The sequence below is a fragment of the Pogoniulus pusillus genome, chromosome 6 (assembly GCF_015220805.1).
Source record: "Pogoniulus pusillus isolate bPogPus1 chromosome 6, bPogPus1.pri, whole genome shotgun sequence".
Taxonomy (NCBI): domain Eukaryota; kingdom Metazoa; phylum Chordata; class Aves; order Piciformes; family Lybiidae; genus Pogoniulus; species Pogoniulus pusillus.
The window spans coordinates 44,988,132-45,009,184 of NC_087269.1; the positions used below are offsets into that span (position 1 = coordinate 44,988,132).

General features: G+C 41.5%; 1 protein-coding gene across 14 annotated transcripts in view; it reads right to left on the reverse strand.

Annotated features, from left to right (window-relative positions):
* Positions 1 to 21,053, reverse strand: part of ZMIZ1 (zinc finger MIZ-type containing 1) — a 359,852-nt gene that overhangs the window by 318,447 nt on the left and 20,352 nt on the right. For 7 of the 14 annotated variants that reach the window (XM_064145454.1, XM_064145447.1, XM_064145448.1 and 4 more), the window contains exons 1-2: positions 17,789 to 17,990; positions 17,550 to 17,687 (exon numbers count right to left, since the gene is read on the reverse strand). The exons of 4 other annotated variants lie outside the window; for them this stretch is intronic. The gene's annotated coding sequence lies outside the window, so the exon portion shown is untranslated. Of the gene's footprint in view, positions 1 to 17,348; positions 17,395 to 17,549; positions 17,688 to 17,788; positions 17,993 to 21,053 lie in introns of those variants that run through there. 3 more of the 14 variants (XM_064145450.1, XM_064145449.1, XM_064145445.1) reach the window with 2 other exon arrangements.

The following is a 21,053-nucleotide window of genomic DNA, read 5'->3' on the forward strand; positions in this document are numbered from 1 at the left end:
TTACCTTCAGATCCAGCAAGTTTGACCGTTACAAAACTAGGATTTTTGTTGTTGTTGTTTTAAATAAAGCTCAACAGCAAGTCAGACATATATTAAAGTTACTGTGGAAAGCATACGATCAGATGTTAAATCCTCTATGCTGAGCCACTGCTAACCTGCTAGCATACCTGCTGCTCAGTTCTGTGCCTTATTCTTCATTTGCCAAACCATACAGAAATCATCCCCAGCAGACTGCCCTGCCTGGGACTTTTTCCTTTTTAAGCCTGCAGAAAAGTGAATATAAATACATACACATTTCAGATATACCCATGCTTTTAAAAGCTTAATATATAGCTATACTGTGTACCTACTTACATGCACTTTCCACATACATTCACACATAGTCACACTTGTTTTTGCAGAAAAAACACTCATTATTTTAGAAACTAACAAGTCTACAGTTTTTGCACTGGGCAATGATGATTAAAACCTGAATATTTCATAGTGGTGAATCTGAGTGTCAAGTCTCTAGGGACCAAAGGAATTCGAATTGGCATAAGCAAATGGTTCCCAATCTTCTGACGCTTCTGTAATGAGTTCTGTTTCTCTGCCAATCATTTCTCAGAAGGCAGACACACTCTCCAGCTTTCTAGCTGTATTCACCACTCACAAGTGCTGGGAAGGCTGTGCCTGCTTCCACATGGGCAGCTGCTGCCGTCTCACAACAGCAGCCCACCTGCAATTTGGATCTTTTGCCAAAGCAGTCTGTGCACTTCCTCAGCATTTTCCTGACCCAGGTCTGTGTGGAGCCAAGGGAGAAGCTTCAACTGACAGAGCCCAATCTCTCATCAGCTTTTATCTTTCCAAATCACCAAATAAAATGGTTTCTAGATCAGCAAAGATGGTAAAAGAATGTAGGCAAAGACATTTGAATCTCTGTACACCACACGTAAGCTGGCTGCCCTCTAGACCCTGATTGCAAGCCTTTTCATGCCAGCAGCTCTGCCGAGCAAGTCTCTGGAAGCCTTCTGATCTCAAATGTTAACACATTCCCCTGCTGATAGAAGTTTAACCTCAAGAGGAGAGGAAACAAACTGCTATGCACAGATTAGAGGCCATAAGCAGCAGGTAATTAATGGAGCTGTATCAAATTATGGTTATAACTTTTTTTGAAGGTACATATGGGTTCACACACTGAACTTTCCTTTTGTGCTTACTGTCCGAATACATGAACTTCAACCAAAACTCTGCCAAAAAAAACACTTGCAAGAACTTGCCTGCATGACACCAGAACTTTCTGGGAAACACAGACCTAGTTTTGCTTAGCAGATTCAAACAAGTACACTTGCAGATAACTAATGGAATAGGAAGTTAAACAGCAGAGTACTAAACTCACTTTTTCTCCCCAAAACTGAGATGGCAGTGTCAACCTACTTGATGTTGATATTAGTTCCACAGTTAATGAAGACATTAGAACTTTGGTTTCTACGTAGAATCATTGAATTCTCAGGGTTGAAAAGGACCCCAAGGATCATCTAGTTCCAACATGAATAGTCAAGACAAATTTTGCTGATACTTCGTTATGATTTTTTCCCCCCATCTCCCTAGTTTTAAGCCTCTAGTTTTAGCAGAACATTTATACTTTTACCTTATATTACCTTATTTATAAGGATATCAAAATTGCTGACATGAGACACTACTAGCTCACATCCTCACCCCTATTACCATCACCAAATTTATAATACCAGATTATTGTTTTTAGGTTTAGCTGTGGCCATTTCTTAAGCACTCCTGCACAAAATCCAAGGTTCAAACTCTAGGTCAAAGAACAGTGATGAAAAGTACAGAAGTGCATTGATTTGGTAAGAAGTGACGAGTGTCACCACGTTACAAATACAGTGTTTCCATGTGTATGCAGGTACTAGTATGATGGCTCCACTGGCCGAAATTCAGGGAAAAAAAAAAAGAAGGGCCTTTTTCACTCATTCTATCACCATCAGTGTCAGGCTGTACAGTCATTGTACTGACCAGAGGAGTTATCAGCAATTTATGTTTTGTTCATGCACACAGAAACAAAAGAAAGGGGAAGCTGCAATGGAAATTGCTAGAGGTAATAACCTACTAATAGAAAGTCAACAGTATTTTTCCATTGTGTCAGCTCCCAGCACCTCAAATGCTAACAGCTGTCCATGAATCCATCAGTCCTAAGGCTTCACAAGCTATCTCCACTCCTTGCAACTCTGACTGCACAGATGGAGTAGGCATCAGCACCTCTCTGAAGCATTCACATCTCCAAAACTCTTTTCAGTCTCCTGGGAGAAATGGTCTTGCTCCAGCTTTTTAAATTGTTATTATTATTATTTTAAACCCAGTTACAGGACTGTTCCCTTTATCAAAATTTCAGAAGCTGAAACTTCAGCAACACCCTGGGAGAAAGCCTGAAACACCTAATTAAGTCAAAACCACATGTAACTTGTATCCAACAGAACTCTGTTGTCTGTTTCCCAGCTTCTATCTATCCAACAAATTGCAACCAATTAAGTCTTTTGCAAGGAAAGTTTTTGTTTACAGCAATGCTGAAGAAAAACAAAAGAAAATCTAAGAGTCATTACTCCAAATGTATTAAAATAATTAGTTCATCCACAAACACCACTGGAAATTGCCCTGGGTTCCTCCAAAGGCCTTCAGTTTTATTATTATATGTAATTACAGTAATCAAGAGTTCCTAACCAGATCCTCCAAGCATTAGGCTGGTTAAAATAGAGACGATTTAAGGAACTGTATTCTTTCTCACAACTCCTAAGTTCTTCCTTCCTATTCCATGCTTAAAATATAAAAACTGATTTCACAACCATGCTTTCAAAAAGAAATTTTAAAACGTTAAGAATTAGTAGATTGGGTGTTCAGTCTAGGACGTTTCCAACCTAAAAACCTCATGTATGTAAAAAAAAAACACCAAGCTCACAACTCTAACACAGCATCTTACTGCAAGAAAGCTAAAGTCAAAGCACAGTGTCAATAGAGAAGCTAAAACTCGTAGCTGCACATCCACAAAGGTAAGCAAAGTAAGCTTTGCTCAATGGACATAAGGTAACTAGACTAAAAAAAACTAAATAAAACAATTTCAGAATTTGTAATTTTGAAAATGTGAGCCTAATGATCAACTTGAAGCTTTTATGATGCTTTCCCAAGTCTATGAGATTTTGCTTTTAAATGATTAAGATTTTACGTTCCTGAGAAAAGCTTTAATGAAAAATACAATTTAGCAACTGATGATGCAAAGAGGCTTTACTTTCCTTGCAAAGAAACTCTGTTGACATTGTTGAATACACAGGCACTTAAATTAACATATCAGATCACAGGCAAATTCCCTGCTGTAATGGAGCAAATCACATTTTTGGCACTGACTTCACTAGAACCCAGACTGCAAGTTTTGGCAGCATTAGATTGATAGTTTTCAGGGCACTGTTTTTTTGTTTGCTTTCTTATACTACTTATCTAAAGCACAAGTAAGATGCTCTGACATTCATGACTTTAAGAAAAAACACAAACTGTTAATTCTAACAATGAAAATGTTCATCTAAAGGTCAAACCTGCAAATACTTTCTGAAAAGTCTAATCATGAGTCTGTGTGAATTACAATTGATGAGAGTGGGTTAGACTGTAATTCTATAAAGGCCTTAATACATAGTATTCTACAATCCATCAAGTGACTGCGTCTTCCTTGAAGAGTGTTCATCTGAAAGGGAGGCACAGGAAGATGCAGAGACCTAATCACCGTGATTTGCAACAGCCACCCCAGAGGTCAGTAGTGTAATCAAGCACACACCTTATTGTCCTGCCTACGCTGCTTCCCTTCATATTGCACTCATGTGTGCAATGTTAATGGTACCATACATATTAATGGCTGTCAGTGCTGTATTTCATATTCTCCCAGACAGAAGGCAATCATCTCTTGGATATAAACACAGCATTTTGGTGCACATGACCCACGTTTCAGGTAACCTTTACTGCTTTTCAGATTTTCCTGAAAGCAGATTCTCAGATAACCATAACTGAATCAGACTAGGGAGAAGGGCAGAAAACAGTGGCAGCGTATCTTGCAGAAACAAGAAGGGTGCTCCAGGGTAAAACTCATTTTGTACCGCCTGTGTGCTCTCCACACACTTTTTAATACAGACCTGTATCGCTACCCTACACTCAAGAAAGCACTGCAGTATATTAAAAGAACATACTTTTCAAAAGACTATTTTTAAGCCTGCTCAAAAACTTCCACAAATGTTATCTCACAGCACTACAGCACCAATAAACAGGTCCAGAGTTCCAAAGAAAAGCAAGTTCATCTAAATAGGACTACATACTGCTTCAGATGACTCTGGAGATATATATATATATGTATATATATATGTTTTTCTACATTGGCATTCCCTGAAATTAAGGGATAGCTGCAGAATTCAGCATTCACTGGAAAGCTTTGCGGGGTGGATGAACAGCTAAAAGATTAGAGATGTTAAATCAAACAAAAAAACCTTAAACAAACAAAAGTCACCCCACAGTGCCAATCTTTTTCACTACAAGAAGCATTTTTAAGTAGACCACCTAACTCCAGTTCTTGACTTTCTGCCAGAGACCTTTTACTGTATGTTTCTTTCCTAAAAAGTTGCCTCAGAAGGTTAAAACTAGCTTGGCAATAATTGTCAGTTGGCATTTATCTGCACAACAAACTCAGTTACAAACCATCAATATTTATTAGATATAAATCTCAAGCCCTCTTGCAAGTTACAAGTTATATAAATTAATCTTGTTCAAGATACTCATCAACATATTTTCTAACTTGAACATCATTAAAACAGCATTCACCAAGTACCCCTTGTCATACTGAGCAGCTGTTTGCACTTAGCTTTTTGCACCTTAATCCTACATTTGGCGAAGCTAACAAAATTAATATTCTAGCTTCTTTTCTCTTCTCATAGTTAAGCTCCAAGGCAAAATGGTGTCAAGCTAAAAAATATAAATAACAATTAGGAACATGTAGGACTTGAATGAATGAGAGGAAAACAAAGCATCTGCAGCGTAAAACACACTGGATCATTTTTAAAACTGGGGGGAGGGGGAGAATTTTGGAAAGACTTTTCAATCACAATTTCAAACCTTTGGATGTTGCAAAGAAAAGCTATGCACATAGTTGACAAAAAGTGTAGCAAGTGGTGTCTTTAGAAAGAAGGAATAGATTTGTGTAGTGCTCTTTAAAACTTCAACACTGAACTATACAGTGATCTGGTATTTTCATCAGTAGTTAAGTCACTACATGAAGAATGCAGAGATGCAGACCAAATTCCCTAACTTCCCTTAAGTCCAGAACAAGACAGCATGATATCACAGATTCACAGAATGGTTTGGGTTGAAACAGACCTTAAAGACTATCTAGTTCCAAGCCTCCTGCCATAGTCAGGGGACATCTTCTACAAGACCTGGTTCTCAAGGCCCCATTCAACCTGGTCTTGAAAAATTCCAGGGTTGGAGTCCCCACAATATCTCTGGGCAGCCTCTGCCAATGCCTCATCACCTTCCTGAGGGAAAAAATACTCCTAGTGTCTGACCTAGACCTAGCTTTTTCCATTTTGAAGTCATTATCCCTCATCCCATCATTACTTTTGTAACAATTATCCCGATGGCCCCTTTCAAATACTGGAAGGCCACTATAAGGTCTCTCTGGAACCTTCTCTTCTCCAGATGAAACACCAATTCTCTCACCCTGTCTTCACAGAAGTGCTCCAGCACCTCTGATCATCTTCATGGTCCTCTTCTGGACCTGCTCCAATAGTTCCATGCCCTTCTTGTATTGAGGATTCCAGAGCTGGACACAGTATTCCAGGTGGGGTCTCACAAGAGCAGAGCTCTGCTCTGCACAGAGGGAGAATCGCACACGCAGAGTATTAACCAGGCTGGAAAATATCTTTGAGATTGAGTCCAACCTATCATCTAACATCATCTAATTAACTAAACCATGGCACTAAGTGCCTCATCCAATCTCCTCTTAAACACCTCCAGGGATGGTGACTCCACCACCTCCCTGGGCAGCACATTCCAATGCCAATCACTCTTTCCATGAAGAATTTTTTCCTAATATCCAGCCTAAACCTGCCCTGGTGTAGTTTCAAACTGTGTCCTCTTGTTCTGTCACTGAGTGCCTGGGAGAAGAGACCAACCCCACCTGGCTACAACCTCCTTTCAGGTAGATGTAGACAGCAATGAGGTTTCCCCTGAGCATCCTCTTCTCCAGGCTAAACAGCCCCAGCTCCCTCAGCTGCTCCTCGTAGGGCTGTGCTCCAGCCCCCTCATCAGCCTTGCTGCCCTTCTCTGCACACATTCGAGCATCTCAACATTTTTCTTAAATTGAGGTGCCCAGAACTGGACACAGTACTCAAGGTATGGCCTAAGCACTGCTGAGTACAGGGGCAGAATGACTTCCCTGGTCCTGCTAGCCACACCAGTCCTGATACAGGCCAGGATGCCATTAGCCTTCTTGGCCACCCTGCTGGTTCATGTTCAGCTGTCGACCAGTACCCCCAGGTCCCTCTCTGCCTGGCTGCTCTCCAGCCACTATGTCATCAGCCTGTAGTGCTGCTGGGGTTGTTGTGGCCAAAGTGCAGAACCTGGCATTTGTTAAATCTCATAGCACTGGACTGTGGCCGTTCATCCAGCATGTCCAGGTTCCTCTGCACCCTCTAACAGATTGACACATACTCCCAACTTGGTGTCATCTGCAAACTCACTGAGAGTGGACTCAAGCCCCTCATCCAGAGGAGATATTAAACAGGACTGGGCCCAGCACTGATCCCTGAGGCACACCACTAGAGACTGGCCACCAACTGGATGTGGCGCCATTCACCACCACTCTCTGGGCCGAGCCAGACAGTTCTTAACCCAGCTCAGAGTGCACCTGTCCAAGTCATGGGCAGCCAGCTTTGCCAAGAGTCTGCTATGGCAGACAGTGTCAAAGGTCTTGCTCAAGTTCAGGTAGACTACATCCACAGCCTTTCCAACACCCACCAGGTGGGTTCCTCATGCTGCTCATCACACATCTTTCAATTCATCTCAGGATAGAATTGGCTTTCGAGGCTGCCAGAGCACATTGCTGGCTAATGTTGAGCTTCTGATCAACCAGCACACCCAAATCCAGCCCTCTATCCATTCTCCACTCAGCCTGTGTTTGTACTTAGGATAGCACTGATCCAGGTGCAGGACCACGCACTTGGCTTTGTTGAATTTCATGAAGTTGGCACTGGCCCAGGTCCTGCTGGATGGCACCCCCACCCTCCAGCACGCTGACCACACCACACAGATTGTTGGCACTGGCAAACTTGCTGAGGGTGCTTTTCTGATCTGCTGCTGAAATCCTTACACCACTGAATATACTTGTACACCAACTTCCTGTTAGGAGGTACAGACACTGAAATAAAAGCAAGCCAGCAGAACACCTGAGGGATACTGGAGTTTCATTCAGAAGCTGATGATGTGTAAGAATATGGTCCATGTAAGCCCTTTTCTCAATAAGGACAAAATTAACACGTGCTTGATTTAACTTGAGCTCTAACAGACTTAAAAATTGACTCAAAACTGGATGACTTAATAGTCACACAAACTAGATTTGAATATACTCTAGCTCTTTCTATCTACTCAGTTTTTAGACTAAGCAAAGCACCTTCTCCTGTCTTTTTATAGGTAACCATCTCCACTCAACAACTTCCCCTGATTTAATGACAAATTATTTTTGAAGCAATGCACACACCCCCTAGACGATCCACTACTGAGGATTTATCTCCAAGCACATAGCTCAAAGGCAACCATACTCACTTTGTTCTTCCCACCCAACAAAAAGGCTTCCACAAAAAACAAATTCAACCAATCAAGTTCCAAGCAGTTTTAAGAGAAGCTAGGCAAGCTTCACTGGTTTAATAATCACAGTAAACCTTACCGAAGAAATAAATGCCAAGTCTCACCCAATATATTTTCTGATGCCTGTTGCTGAAATGCCCTTAACGCTCTCCTTCAAAACATCTGGGAATACAGTACAGACACATGCACATAGAAGCTCTTTTTAAACACTGTATATGAAAGCATGCAGTGGCTGGATGACAACAGCATGATTTTGCAGTGCCAGTAAGCTCAGTGAAACAATTTAGACACCTAGGTTTATATCCTGCTTTTCAAGAATGATCATTTAGCAGCATTTCTCATCCCTGAAACATCCAGAGAACACTAAAGCTAGGTTATAAGAGCAATGATTAAATTATGTATTTTCAAAAGAGAAGGAAGACAAATGCAATTTCCTAATATTCCAGCCATTTCTCCACAAAAACTGAAGTTTTAAAAGCTCTATCTCTTAGCTTTTTTACTACTTTGTCTTCCCATCTCAAAAAGATAAGAGAATCAGTTCTAATTCAAGGCTAATTCAGCCGCTAATTATTTCAGAAACTTAATGGCCTTGATCCTGCATGTTAAAACTAATTTCTATTGTGTTTGATACTTCATGGATGTATCATGTTCTTGCTAATCTGAACCAGCACATCTAGAAAAAAAATTACTGCAAGTAGTATGGGGGCAAGTAATTTCAAATATCAGATCATCTTGTGACAATGCACCCAAGAGCAAATAGATGGATGTAAAACAGCTGAGTCAGATCAACAGACTGAAGCCTTCTTCCCAGAAGAGAAGTCCTTTCAGAGCTCTGCACATAGGTTGGCTTTTAACCTCAGGAGAGGAGTACAAAAGTGTTTAATAGTTTTCTCTTAAATGATGTACTCAAGCACTACACAAACAGAACATGGACCCTCTTCACTCTTGTATCTGGTTTCTAATCAACTGCAGTTTACAGAATAGCACAGGCAGATTAAGAGAGCAACAGATTGATGTCCTATTGGAGCAAGTTTGGTTTTCTTGACATTTCAGCCATCACAGCTATTTCACTGGCTGAGAACACATTCAAGCCCCTGAGATGCAAAATTTTGTACTCACATATACTCTCTGCTTCTACGATCAACAATTACATGAAAAGCAGCTTCAAATTTGCTGCAGTCTGAGCAATTTGAATTGGATGCATTTTAAGATATAAGAATGTTCTCAATTGATTGGTATTATCTCAGTGTAGCAGTGGGTCAGTGCACAGGCAGGCCACTTTGCCTCTGAAGAAAAGTTTCTTTCCAAGACGTGGCTGGTGGAAGACAGATGAACAACCACATGTTCGTCAGGCCCATTACAAAACTACTGAAAGGCTTGGCACCACAAGCAGTATTTCCAGGAAGTATGCCAGACATATTAATATGGACAGAAGTAACCAGATGAAGGAATACAGGCCAAGGCAAGAGAGATACATGCTCTGCATCACTTCTCATTAGACCTATCTCAGAGGAATGATGTTCATCCCATTCTTCCTATCATACAATAAGAAACCAAAACTTGTACATAATCATTGCAAGTGAGGGTTGAAACCTGGTCTCCTCTTTGGTGCTCTGTTCCAGCACACCTTGAACCTCCTGAAAATATTCACTTCAAGTACTGTAAAGGTCAGAAATTTGACCTGAAACTACTGCACCATGCTGAAGCATAACTTCACATGCTCTGGGTCTAAACCTCTACAACAGAGTGCATACGAGGACCTAAATGGTTCCACAAGCTTCCATGAAATGAAAACTAAGAGGACAGGTACATGTATTCAGTTTAAGCTGAATTTGTTATTATGAACTGGACTCCATGGTTTCTTTCACGTAACACTCAGCCAGATGTAGAGTTTTATAAGGTGTCAGAGGAATGCATTTCCTGTTATCCGAAACACATCACTTCTGGAGCACATGAATGACAGTTTGTGTCAAGTTTCTACAATAAATGAAGAGGGCTGTCAAGTCAGATGGCATATTAGTTTGTCACTGGTAACAGGCAAAGCTGTGTGAGCAGATTAGACAATGCTACATAATTTAATAATTGTATCATCTATTGTACTTGACATTACCAGCTATTCCTTGTGATTTCATCTGCCTGTGAGAAACTATGGGCCAGATGCAGAGCCTTTTCAGTAAAATTAATATTGCCTACCCATACACAAATACCACTGTTTAACCCATAAAAGGCAAGTTTGGCTTTCTGTAGCCCTCCTCCAACAAAAACAAAACAGAAAAGCCTCCAGCTTTAGAAGAGCTGCTTTGAACTAGCTGTATATGCTAATTTCCAAAGGGCTAATGTGCAGTGAGATCTACTTAGGCAATTCCACTCACATTAAAATATAAAACGTGTACTTACAGACCTTTAGGGAAATGCACAGAAACAAAACCTTAAATGCTGAGTCTCTGTAAGGAAGAGTATATAGAGAACATGAAAGATTAGAGATAAAGGGGGAAAGAATTTAAAATCTCACCATACCAAAAAGTACCGTAAGTACTAAATATATATACATACATCTGTATGTGTCCAATTTCCCTAAATTAGGGAAAAAGATAGTTATCAATTAGTAGAAAACGGGAGTCATCTACATTTAAAGCAGCAGTGGTGTCTAAAAAACAAGTAGCAAATCAGCTACATGCATGTATTTGCAAGAAATTGCAGTTCTCTTTCTAAACACAGCTTCCTGTTTTAGGGCATCAAGAAAAGCGAGGACAGATGAGAAGCAAACAGATAGGTATAGGACCACAGAAGGAGTTAAAGACACACAAGAATTAAAATCTTCCCAGGAAATTTGCTGATTCTTGTGCACTTAGCCTGTAATCAAGGAAACAAACAACTTTATTTGCCAAATATTACTGCCTTCATAAAGTAGTTAGGGAAAAAAATTAAAACCATCTTGTTCATGGGAATAGGGAGTTTTTTTGTGGTCCGTGGACCACAATCCTTCAATTTACACTGTCGTGGGTGCCTAGTGCTTATATGCACTGCAAATTCCTGGGACAGATAAATTACAACATCATTTGAGTCATTCAACTCACAACTCACCGATGCACCAACTCCTTTCACCACTCAGAATCTAACTCTGTGTTCACTTTGCCCAAAACTGCTAGCGTGTCCAAACGTTCTTAAGTATTCACAACCTACATGAACACAACTAAGCTATACCGGGCATCAGTGCATCAGCAGACATGTTGTATTACCTAATCTGTAGGTGTTCAGAACCAACAACTGATTGTGTACAAATGCAAGCAAGCCCAAGGGGGCACAATGGGCTACAAATTTTTTTCCCCAAACTTTTCCCAGTTGACCAGAGCTCAAAATATCATTGCAGCTAAGAATTTAGGCAGCAAATCCAGGCATGTGGATAAGGCATTAAGCATCTCTGAACTACTGAAAGAGAGATGGGTTACACTGAACAAAATTTCCTCTTTAAGTCTAATATCCACCCATAGAGAATCAGCATATCTGTTTTTTAAATGGCATTTCTTTTAACTAAACTCCTGTAAAATATTTTATGCAGGATTACATTACTAATAATTTCCATGGGATTTCAGGCATGAGAAGTACCAGTTAGACTCTCCCTGGAAGAACACGTGGAGGTAAGACAAGTGACAAATAATTAGGCTTTAGAGATTTATGTATAAAACATCTGCATGCTCACTTCTTTTCACATCAGAAATGCAAAGAAGAAAACCATTTTCTCCCAAAGTTTGCTGAGATCAAAACCCAACATCTCTGTGCAAGAGGGCATGCCCTCCCCAGCAACAGCACAGCTCAAAGTGCACACACTTGTTCTACACTGCTAGCAAGGCGTTACAACTGGGAAACTATTCCAGCCAAGTCTGGCCCAGAGCCATGCAAAGCTATTGCTAATGTGACAAAGTCACAAACTTACCCCTACAATGGGCAAGGGCTTCTTTTGTGTTTCTAGAGACCTCATTTTGCTGCAAGAGTGTGAAGAGAGAAAATCCTCACATTCCAACTTACTGACCATGTAAACCAGTGTGGACCATCACAAAAGCTTACGTTCCTCAGAACACAGAAGTGGATGGTGTTCAAATTCAAATGTACTTACCAGTATTCACTCTTATCAGACTAGTTTATTTTTCCTTCATGATGAAGATATTTGTGCCACTTTCCAACTGTTTACATAATTCTGACCTAAATAAACATTGTCAGGGATTTGCAACATATACATTTGATGATCTGAGTATCTGCTCTAGGTCTAGGAAGTCTTTCAGATGGGTTAATCTAAAGATATGGAAAAGTCCCGATTTAGTCTGCAGTTTAAAATGCAAACATGAAAAACAGAGTCAGGAGGAGTGCAAAAGTCAATACCTTCCCAGTACAGGTTTTCATGAGGATATTCAACAATAGGCTTGCTGCTGTACTTGTGCAAGTTCCTTGATGGCTAATTCTACTTCCAGTTTCCATCAATTATTATCACAGATAATAAATCGCTAGCTGCATAACAGTCAATCACTGTATTACATTTCTGATGTGAAGCTACCATAACACAGAACAATGTGTTTAAGAGCGAAATCAGCTTTTGTTCTAAGCTCTGTGGCTATCAACAGAACAGTAAAAAGGTGCAGTTCTCATTTCAGCCGCCACCAAAAACTGCAAGGAAGACCACATATGTAGTGAGCGTAAGAGACAGAAGTGACAGAAATTGATAAAAACTTCATCACATGGCTGACACCCCATATATCAAAGCCCTAAATCTCATTCTCTGCTTGCCTCCAATTTCCATCAAAGCCTGCCAGCTGCACATTTATTGAGAAGTTTGTGATCTGACAGCCACTGTATTACCGACATTAATGATGCATCAGTCTCTAGAATTACCGGGGAAACAGTGCAATTGATTTTATTATTATACAGAGTTCTTCACATTTTATTTCAGGCATCTTCCTATCACAAATTTTAGCAATAACTAAAAACACTATCCAGCTGCTGCACAAAAAGCTAGGGCAAAATATGGTTACCACAGCACCATGCCACTATATCCTGACTCCAAGAGAGCTCCAAATTACTCAGACACCACTGCATAACCCATGAGTTATTGGTCCATAACTAAAAAAGGCTTACATATTGTGGTGCAATAAACAGTGCACCACCAATATTCACTAATTTGCTCAAGAAAACAACAGACATGATGTCTTCAGCTCCCCTAAAAAAGGCCATTTTCCCAAGGTCATATAAATCTCTGCTATTGACATCAACTAAGAATCACCTGGGAAGAAGGGAGAAGGTAACTTTGAAATACATTGTCATACAGACTGAAATTATTTCCACAAGTACCATAAAGAAAGAGCACACATTTTCTTTGCAGCAAATAGCCCACTTCAGTCTGTCCTTTTCATCCCAGCCTTTAAGAAAAAACAAACTACTATCACAGCTACTAAAAAGATGTAATAATGCAATACAATAAATCTTTGAATCATAAATACTTGGTTAAGATGACATATCAGTTTGGAAAAGAGCTCTATTAAATATCCAGCAACTGTTCCCAGAAGTCCCCAAAATTACTAGGTCTTTTTGTTTTTCCTTGCAGTGAAAAAACCCAAATGCTTCACACACTCAGGCTCTGTATCTCCTCCACAAAAAAAGCAAGAGAGAAAAATATGATTCTTTATTTTTAATCTCTTAACTTCAACTTTTCCAAAGGTCATAAGCAAAGTGTTTTCAAGCACTTGTATTAGCCATTGTTTACTCACTTATTTTGACACACAAGGTCTGCAACATAGCGACAAGAGGATAAACAGAAAAAACTGTTGCAGGAGTAGCAAGAAATAATTTTCCTTTTACTACTTCTTGTTTACTTGACAACAGCAACTTAGCGATTTTGAGTTTTCTAAGAAATTAATTTGAGTTATTAAACAGATTTTCAAATGGATCAGTATGAACGCTTTAAACAAGAAAGTTCTTTATCTCCTTCTATAAGAACTCCTCCCTAGCTCCACAGCAAGATCTCAAATTACATGCACCAGAGGAAAAAAAGCTAATCACCGACGAACGCACTGAGAGTAGCAAGCTGCTTCCAGATGTGCAATACAGCCCAGATCTTGCACAAATAAGTGGCAGGAAATGCTGCTCTGTTTTCCCTTCTTGTTTTTCTGTAGTCGACTAATTCAGAGGCATGCAACATATTCACCTTTGAGGAACATACATAAAGTGGGCTTTAAATGCAAGTATGCTACTCCCAAGCTCTGCTCTCCAAGCAACGAGTGAACATACATGCACAGAAGAATTACCTGTATTGATTACAGTCTGATCCCAGTATGAAATATGCTCTGATCCACAAGTTTAGAGGTAAAATCCTGCTCCAGACAGCCCACCTGACACATGCCTGAGGGACAGTTCAGCTGATACTAATCCCTTTCAGATCACAGCCCGCAAACACCAAGGGCAAATAAACCAGGTCCTGGTTCACTTCAATACAGCAGCTCCAGAACAGGAGCAAAAATGCTGGAGGAAGAGGCAGAGCAGACCAGCCCTTCTGAGCAGGAAACTGAACAGACAAGCCCAAAGTAAGAGGTTTAGTATGAGTTGGGTTTTTGTTGTTCCTGTTACAGGGAGTTTGTTTTTAAACACTACCTAATTATCCACTCAAACTTGTGTAGAACATTCACCCATGCTTTTATCTGGCATAAAATGTAACGGGTACTTCATCAGCATTGCCTTTTGGGACATCCAAAAGAACAAGCAAACTGATCAGGAAAACAGAACAGGTTCGAGGAAGCCAATTTTCCCAATTATCTTTCTGATGGCAAAGAGCTTAAATTTGATATCCACAGACTGTTTAGAGACCAGTCACAACCACACCTTTTTTACTTTACTGGCACAGCTTGCATTCATAACACATACAGTAAAAAAAACCAAAACATCACAATCACTACTTGGCAGTACACATAACAGACTGAATGCAGGCAACTCCAGTAGGGAATTCAATAACTTCACTACAATTGGCTCCTATAAGTAGTTATCAGAAAATATTCAACATGCATTTAGAGGTTTATTCTTGAATCACCAAGTACAACTCTAGGCCGAACACCTTCGGAGGGTGAGGAGTGCAGGTATGGGGAGAACAACAACCACCAAAAGCCAAACTATTGAAACTACCGTCAGTTACTCCATTATTCCCTAGATAAAGAACCAAGTGACACTTACACTGTTTATTTCCACATACATTCTGTTTCCTAGAAAGCTGTTTGCAACATGACAACTTCTGTAGGTCAAACATTAGCATAAGCAAGCTCATAAAAACATGTTAAATGGGGACTTTTATCTCTCTGATACAGCTGGTGTAGATGCAGGCAGTCATACACCTATTAATGTTTCAGATTATTAAAAAGACTGCTTAAGTGGAAAGTACTTAATATTCATAAAGTCCTTTCAGCATCTGATTAGGTTCTTCCCTTTCCTCTGCCTCATGCTTCATTTATTACATTTTTACCTGGGCCAAAAATGCAGTTATGAAACCATCTTCATTTTGCATTTAGCAGACATAGAACCCTGTTAAACTCAAAGGGATCTCTGTCCTTTTAGAAGCTGGAAAGGAACTTTTGCTTAGCAGAGAAACACACCTACCTTTCAACTTAAACCAGCAAACACACTGGCTTATTGTAAAAGCAAGTTACACTAACATAATCTGGTCTGATATGCCATTATTACATATTATTATATTAATAATTAGGCTCCTGGGAACAGGCAGGAAGTACACACTAATAGAAGATAGGCCCTGGAGACGGAACAGCCACAAGCAGCCCTAGACCTCATGTCCTCAAAGCAAGGGTTCATGACTACCACATGCAGATTATGTGATGCCAAATAAACCACGCTTTATGTCAAGTGAATCCTGGGGGCAGGGGGGAGGGATGATGACAGGAAAAAACTAACAATGAAGGCCGGGGTTTGACCAGCACATAACAGCACAGTGAACTTTGTTACCACAGTTCCTGGAGCTTTCTGAGACCTTAGTAAATGCATACATGTCCTTGAAGTATTAACTACATTTCCTAAAAACTCTTGTTCCATCCAAACTGCTCCTCAAGTAGGCCCCCAGGTGAAAACCAACTCAGCTGCGAACGCCACAAAGCCGGGCTGCACCACCCCGGGCAAACCCTTCTGAAGACCCTCCAGGCCTTCTCCCCCGCTGCAACTGCGAAGGTCTGAGCTCTGCCATTTCACAGGTGAAGGCATTCAGAGAGGCACAGGCAGAACCCCCGAGGCGCGCAGCTCGGGCAGCCGCGTGCGCGAGCAAGGCCCGGGCCGCGCCAAGCGCAAAGCCTGGGCCGGGCCAAGCGCAAAGCCTTGCTGCAGGAGCGCGAGCGGGCACAGAGCGGGCACAGCTCCTGGCTCCGCTACGGCCATGGACTAAATCCCACCGCCACGTGCAGCGTTCCACTCTTCCACGCCACTTTGTCAATTGCCTCCACTGCTCTCTTACGTTCATGGGACTAAATCCCCCCTCCACGTGCAGCATTCCACTCTCCCACACAGCTTAATTACCGCCACAGCTCTCACTGCGCAGGTGGCCGCGGAGAGCCTCACACCCTCTGCACACGGCTCGCAGGGTGTGAGGGGCCCTGAGGAACCAGAAGCCTTCCACAGATACTGCCCTCAAGAAATGGCTCTCCTCATCACTGCTCTGTTAAAAAAATAAGCAAACTTTAAATTCGCCTTTAAAAAGAGGCATGAATTTTAAGAGTTAACCCAACCAAAAAAAAAAAAAAAAGGGTGAAGTAGCTTTAAGTTCATCTCCACAGCGGTAATAAATAAGGCCTTAGTGTGGTGCAAAGTCAACCACAATCCTGGGACGCGATCCAAGTCTCCCATGACAATAGGAAAACATTAGAACTCTAACATTCAAAATATTATTTAACTTTTCAAGTCTTAGCACAGTTCAAAGTCTCCTTTGTGGAAGAGTGCTTTTGAAAATGTCGGTTGCCTTCCAGAGACCATTTCCTCCTCGTCAAGCCCAGCGTTATTTAAGCAGCAAGGAATACCAGCAAGAAGAGGAACCACTTGCCTCAGCCAGGGAGAGTGAAAAGCCCTTAAAGTGACTGCCCAACTTTTCAATGCCGGGAAAAGGCCTGACCCTGTGTAACGATTTACAAAGTAACAATGAAAACAGATTTACTGGGGCAAACGTAAATAAATTCGCAGCCCACAGGGTCGCAGCCTCTCCGCCATCCCCTCGAGTGGCAGACAGCACCAACGACAGGACCCTTACACCAACTCACTCGAAATTTCGTTCCACCGATCCAGGTCTCCCTCAAACCCCAGGTTGAGGAAAAAACAACCAAGCAAACTCGCTCCAAAGCCAGAATTTTTTTCCCAGGGCAGCAGGTTATTAGTTACAACACAGCAATTCACACCTAACACCTCTTTATACAGCAACCTCAGAACTAAAAGAGACAACTTATTACCCCACTCTCCCTCCACAAAAGCAACGGCAACAACAGAAACAACTTCGACCAAACAGCTCCGAAGCTGGGGCTGCCGGCGGCAGCAGCACAGCTGCAGCACTCGAGCCCGAGCACAGCGCCAAGTATTTGCAGACCACGCACGCCAAACCCTGCTCCGGCCCTTACGCGCAACGCGGGGCAGGAAGGCCTGGTGCTACTTACTCATTGCTTTTTTGGTGCACAGAAGATGCACAGCTACATGTAACAGTTTCTTCGCTGAAGGTCAGTGGGGGCAGCAGCAGGGCGGCTGGCTGAACGTCTCTCCCCGTCTCTTCAGGCCGCTCTCTGCGGAATGGTAGTCTGCACAGAGCAGGTGAGCCTCGGTAAAGCAAAGCCACTTAGCTTCAGCTGTGCAGCCAAAAGCAGGGCACGCTGGGAAGGGACCAGGTGGTGCTCTTTACCTCCACAGTGCCAAGCAGCGACACTACCTCCACCCCCATGCACAGACCCTCCTGCAATCAGTCCACCTCATGCTCTCCAGCCCCTCCCCCCACCTGGTTTCAGCATTGTGTGCACTGAATGGGGAAGCCCCCCTTGAAATGGAGGCACGCTCTTCCTCCCGGATGCCAGGTCCCTTTATACCACTTCGCTTGCTGCCTCCTTGCAGCCAGTGTCAAGCGTCTCTTTCCACAACGTGAAATTACTGAATAAACATGATGAATGCTCTCTCCCCACCAAAGCCATGCCCAAGACTGTAAGCAGGTCATTAACCACCAAGGTCATCTTGTTTGTGAAAAAAAGAAAGGAAAACATTGCCATTAAGACTCTAATACAGCAAAATAGCAATGACAGCAACAAGGAAGCACACTCATAATGTTTCCTTTCACCCCTGCTTAAGAACACATTTGATGACCTTGAAAATTATCACTCATGAAGGTTTTGGGAAGATTCAGGCCAATTTCAAACTTCTGCCACACATGTAGCTCAACGCTCTGTTGTTAAACCATGTCTCTTAAGCAGAAAACAGGGAATTTATCTGGCATTTTGAAAATTTTCATCGGACTGAGCCACCACTCCACACATCAGAGTTTAGGGCACATTACTGCATCTCCAAACAGCTCTGGGTACAGCAGCAAGTCCCTTGCCTGTCCCCAGCAGACTCTTCACCCCTCCCCTTCCCGCAGGGAGCACAAGGAGATTTTTTTTTTCCATCTAACCTTAACTACTGTTTGTCCACAGACTTGTAAAATACACTAAGAAATGCCTAATGAGACACTGATGCGGCATCCAAAAGTTCTCCCCCCATCCATTTTGCCAGCGGGCAGTTGCCTCAGCAGCACACGTGCGGAGGCTGTAATTTGTTTCCCAGCTCTCCAAGGAAGGAAGGAAGGAAGGAAAAGTGGGAGGGTGGGTGAAAGCTGGAGTCGGCACAACATCAGCACATGGCTGGCTCGCACATTTCCAGTTGCTCACCACAAAGAAAATACATACATACACACAAAATACACTGAAAGCCTGAAAAAAATACAGCAGGTTTGTAGGATAACATCACTTGCCTCACATCGGGAGCTAATAAGCGAAAACTCCAGCTGCCAAAACAAAGACTAATACACGTTGAGCTTTTGAGACCCTAAAAATCTGCAACTCTTCTGAACTGCAAGTACCCTAACATCTGTATTTCCAGGGACCTCACAACTTATCTAACAGTAGCACTGTGAAACTAACTTCAGCACAAAAACTGAGTAAGTCCAAGGCAAGAGATGAAGATTGCATAATTAACCCATTTTACTACTAGGATGCACAGACACTCAGAGTCTAAGCAATCTGTTCAGTTACTTGAGAAGTCTGAAGGGGAAGAATTAGCTGAATCAGACAACCGCAGTCCCGAGTTCAGTGACCCAAAACCAAGCCTCCTGCCCTGCAACTGAACACTTAACTCTTGCCGGGGAGCCCCCGAACATGTAGACAAAAGACTCCCATGGGTCGGTAAGCCAGCTGCTACCTTGCCTGCTACTGTCAGGAAGGGTTACCCACGAAGCCACTTTTGCATTCTCTGAACGCACCTTGGTGTAGCATAGGGCCTGGCAGTATTTTTCAAAGCACTTTAAATGTTTTTAAAAGCTGAAACAGGCTACACACTGCAAATATTTACACACGTGCTTCATTTCATGTGCAAGGTGTTCAACCAAGTTTCAAAAACTGTTTTCATGTCTAACCTTAACTGTGTACATAAATATTTACACAATTGCCACTGACCTTCCTCCCTTGTACTCAGGGCATCGTCTGCTCCTCGAGTGGCCGGGGTCAATACAGCAAGCCACTGTCTTCGTTTCACACACTATCCCTATCTTACATTGCCTGGCTTGCATACAGAGAAGGAACATGGAAATAAGAAAACTACAATCTCAAGCTGCTTTTAAGTGCTTAGCATTGTGCAAAACGCTGTCAAAAGAACCAGACTGAAACAACTGTATGCATTTTGAATATCTCACACAGATTAATCTGAGCAACCTACTAAATGGTTACCATAAACTCATTTTACTCTCCCTACAAAAACTTACATAGAAGTTAGCAACAGGGCAGTTGATAGACCTCTTTGGTGTGTACATGGATAAACCGTTGACCTCTACAGGCAGGAGGTGGTTTAAATAAGTGTCCAGATTAAAAAACCAAACAAACAAAAAAATAAAACAACAACGTGAAAACCACAACCACCAAAAAACCAAAAAAACCCAACCTAAAGCTTCTTAACAGCCTAATCTGAGTTTTATTCACAGTGATTAAAGCTTGGAAAGATACAAAGGAGTTTTGGGAGCATGAGAAAAATCATTCTCTTCCCAGATCCCAAGAACTGGGCACAGAACTTCTCCCAGGAAGCAGAGCCGAGACTATTCTTTGCCTTCCCTACCAAGTAAGAGAACACAGAGGGGAAAAAGAAATTCCCATATGCAGATCAATTTTCCAGTATCAAAAAAAGTTTGATCACTTTAAACATATTTTTGAGCTTCTTCATTCTTCCAAATCAGTGAAAACATTTAAAAGTAGTAGTTAACGATGTTAATACAAACATTACTTCCAGAGGTTTGTTTATGTGTTTGATAGCACTTGTGCTTAGCTACTTTATTTCCTCCCACAGATCAGCTCATCTGCCAGTTTCCTCTGTTTCTGTAGGCCTTTGATAGCAAAATAGGACAGAAAAAAGTTGAATACTTTAAAGTGTGTGTATTCTGACTTTAAAAACCACAAAGCCTGGCAGAGTGACTCACCAACAGTCAAAATCCCCTAAACATTCCTCTATTTAGAAGATAATTCAATATTTGTGCTTCAATATAAGTAATGTCTTCTATAACTTTTTATTGATTTGTAATATGCTGAAGTCTCACCACTAATTTCTGAAATCTACAGTTTTTGCAGCTACCAGACTATCACATCCCACCAAATTCTTGCCCAAATTCCCTTAACATGACATTAATGGACACAAACACTCTTTTACCTTGGATAAGGCCGGTGAAGGAAAATCAAGTGCCCCTATACAAATTGATTTCAATAATGTTATGGCAGTGTAATGCATTAATGAAAAGGACTTTAAACAATACAGTATAACTAAATTCAATCAGTGCTGATCAACAGATACAGTTACAAAATATCACGATGAATATTCATAGAAGAGGCTTATGCTATGTTACTGTTAATATCTTGACACAAGGATCTCTGTATAGTGATTTG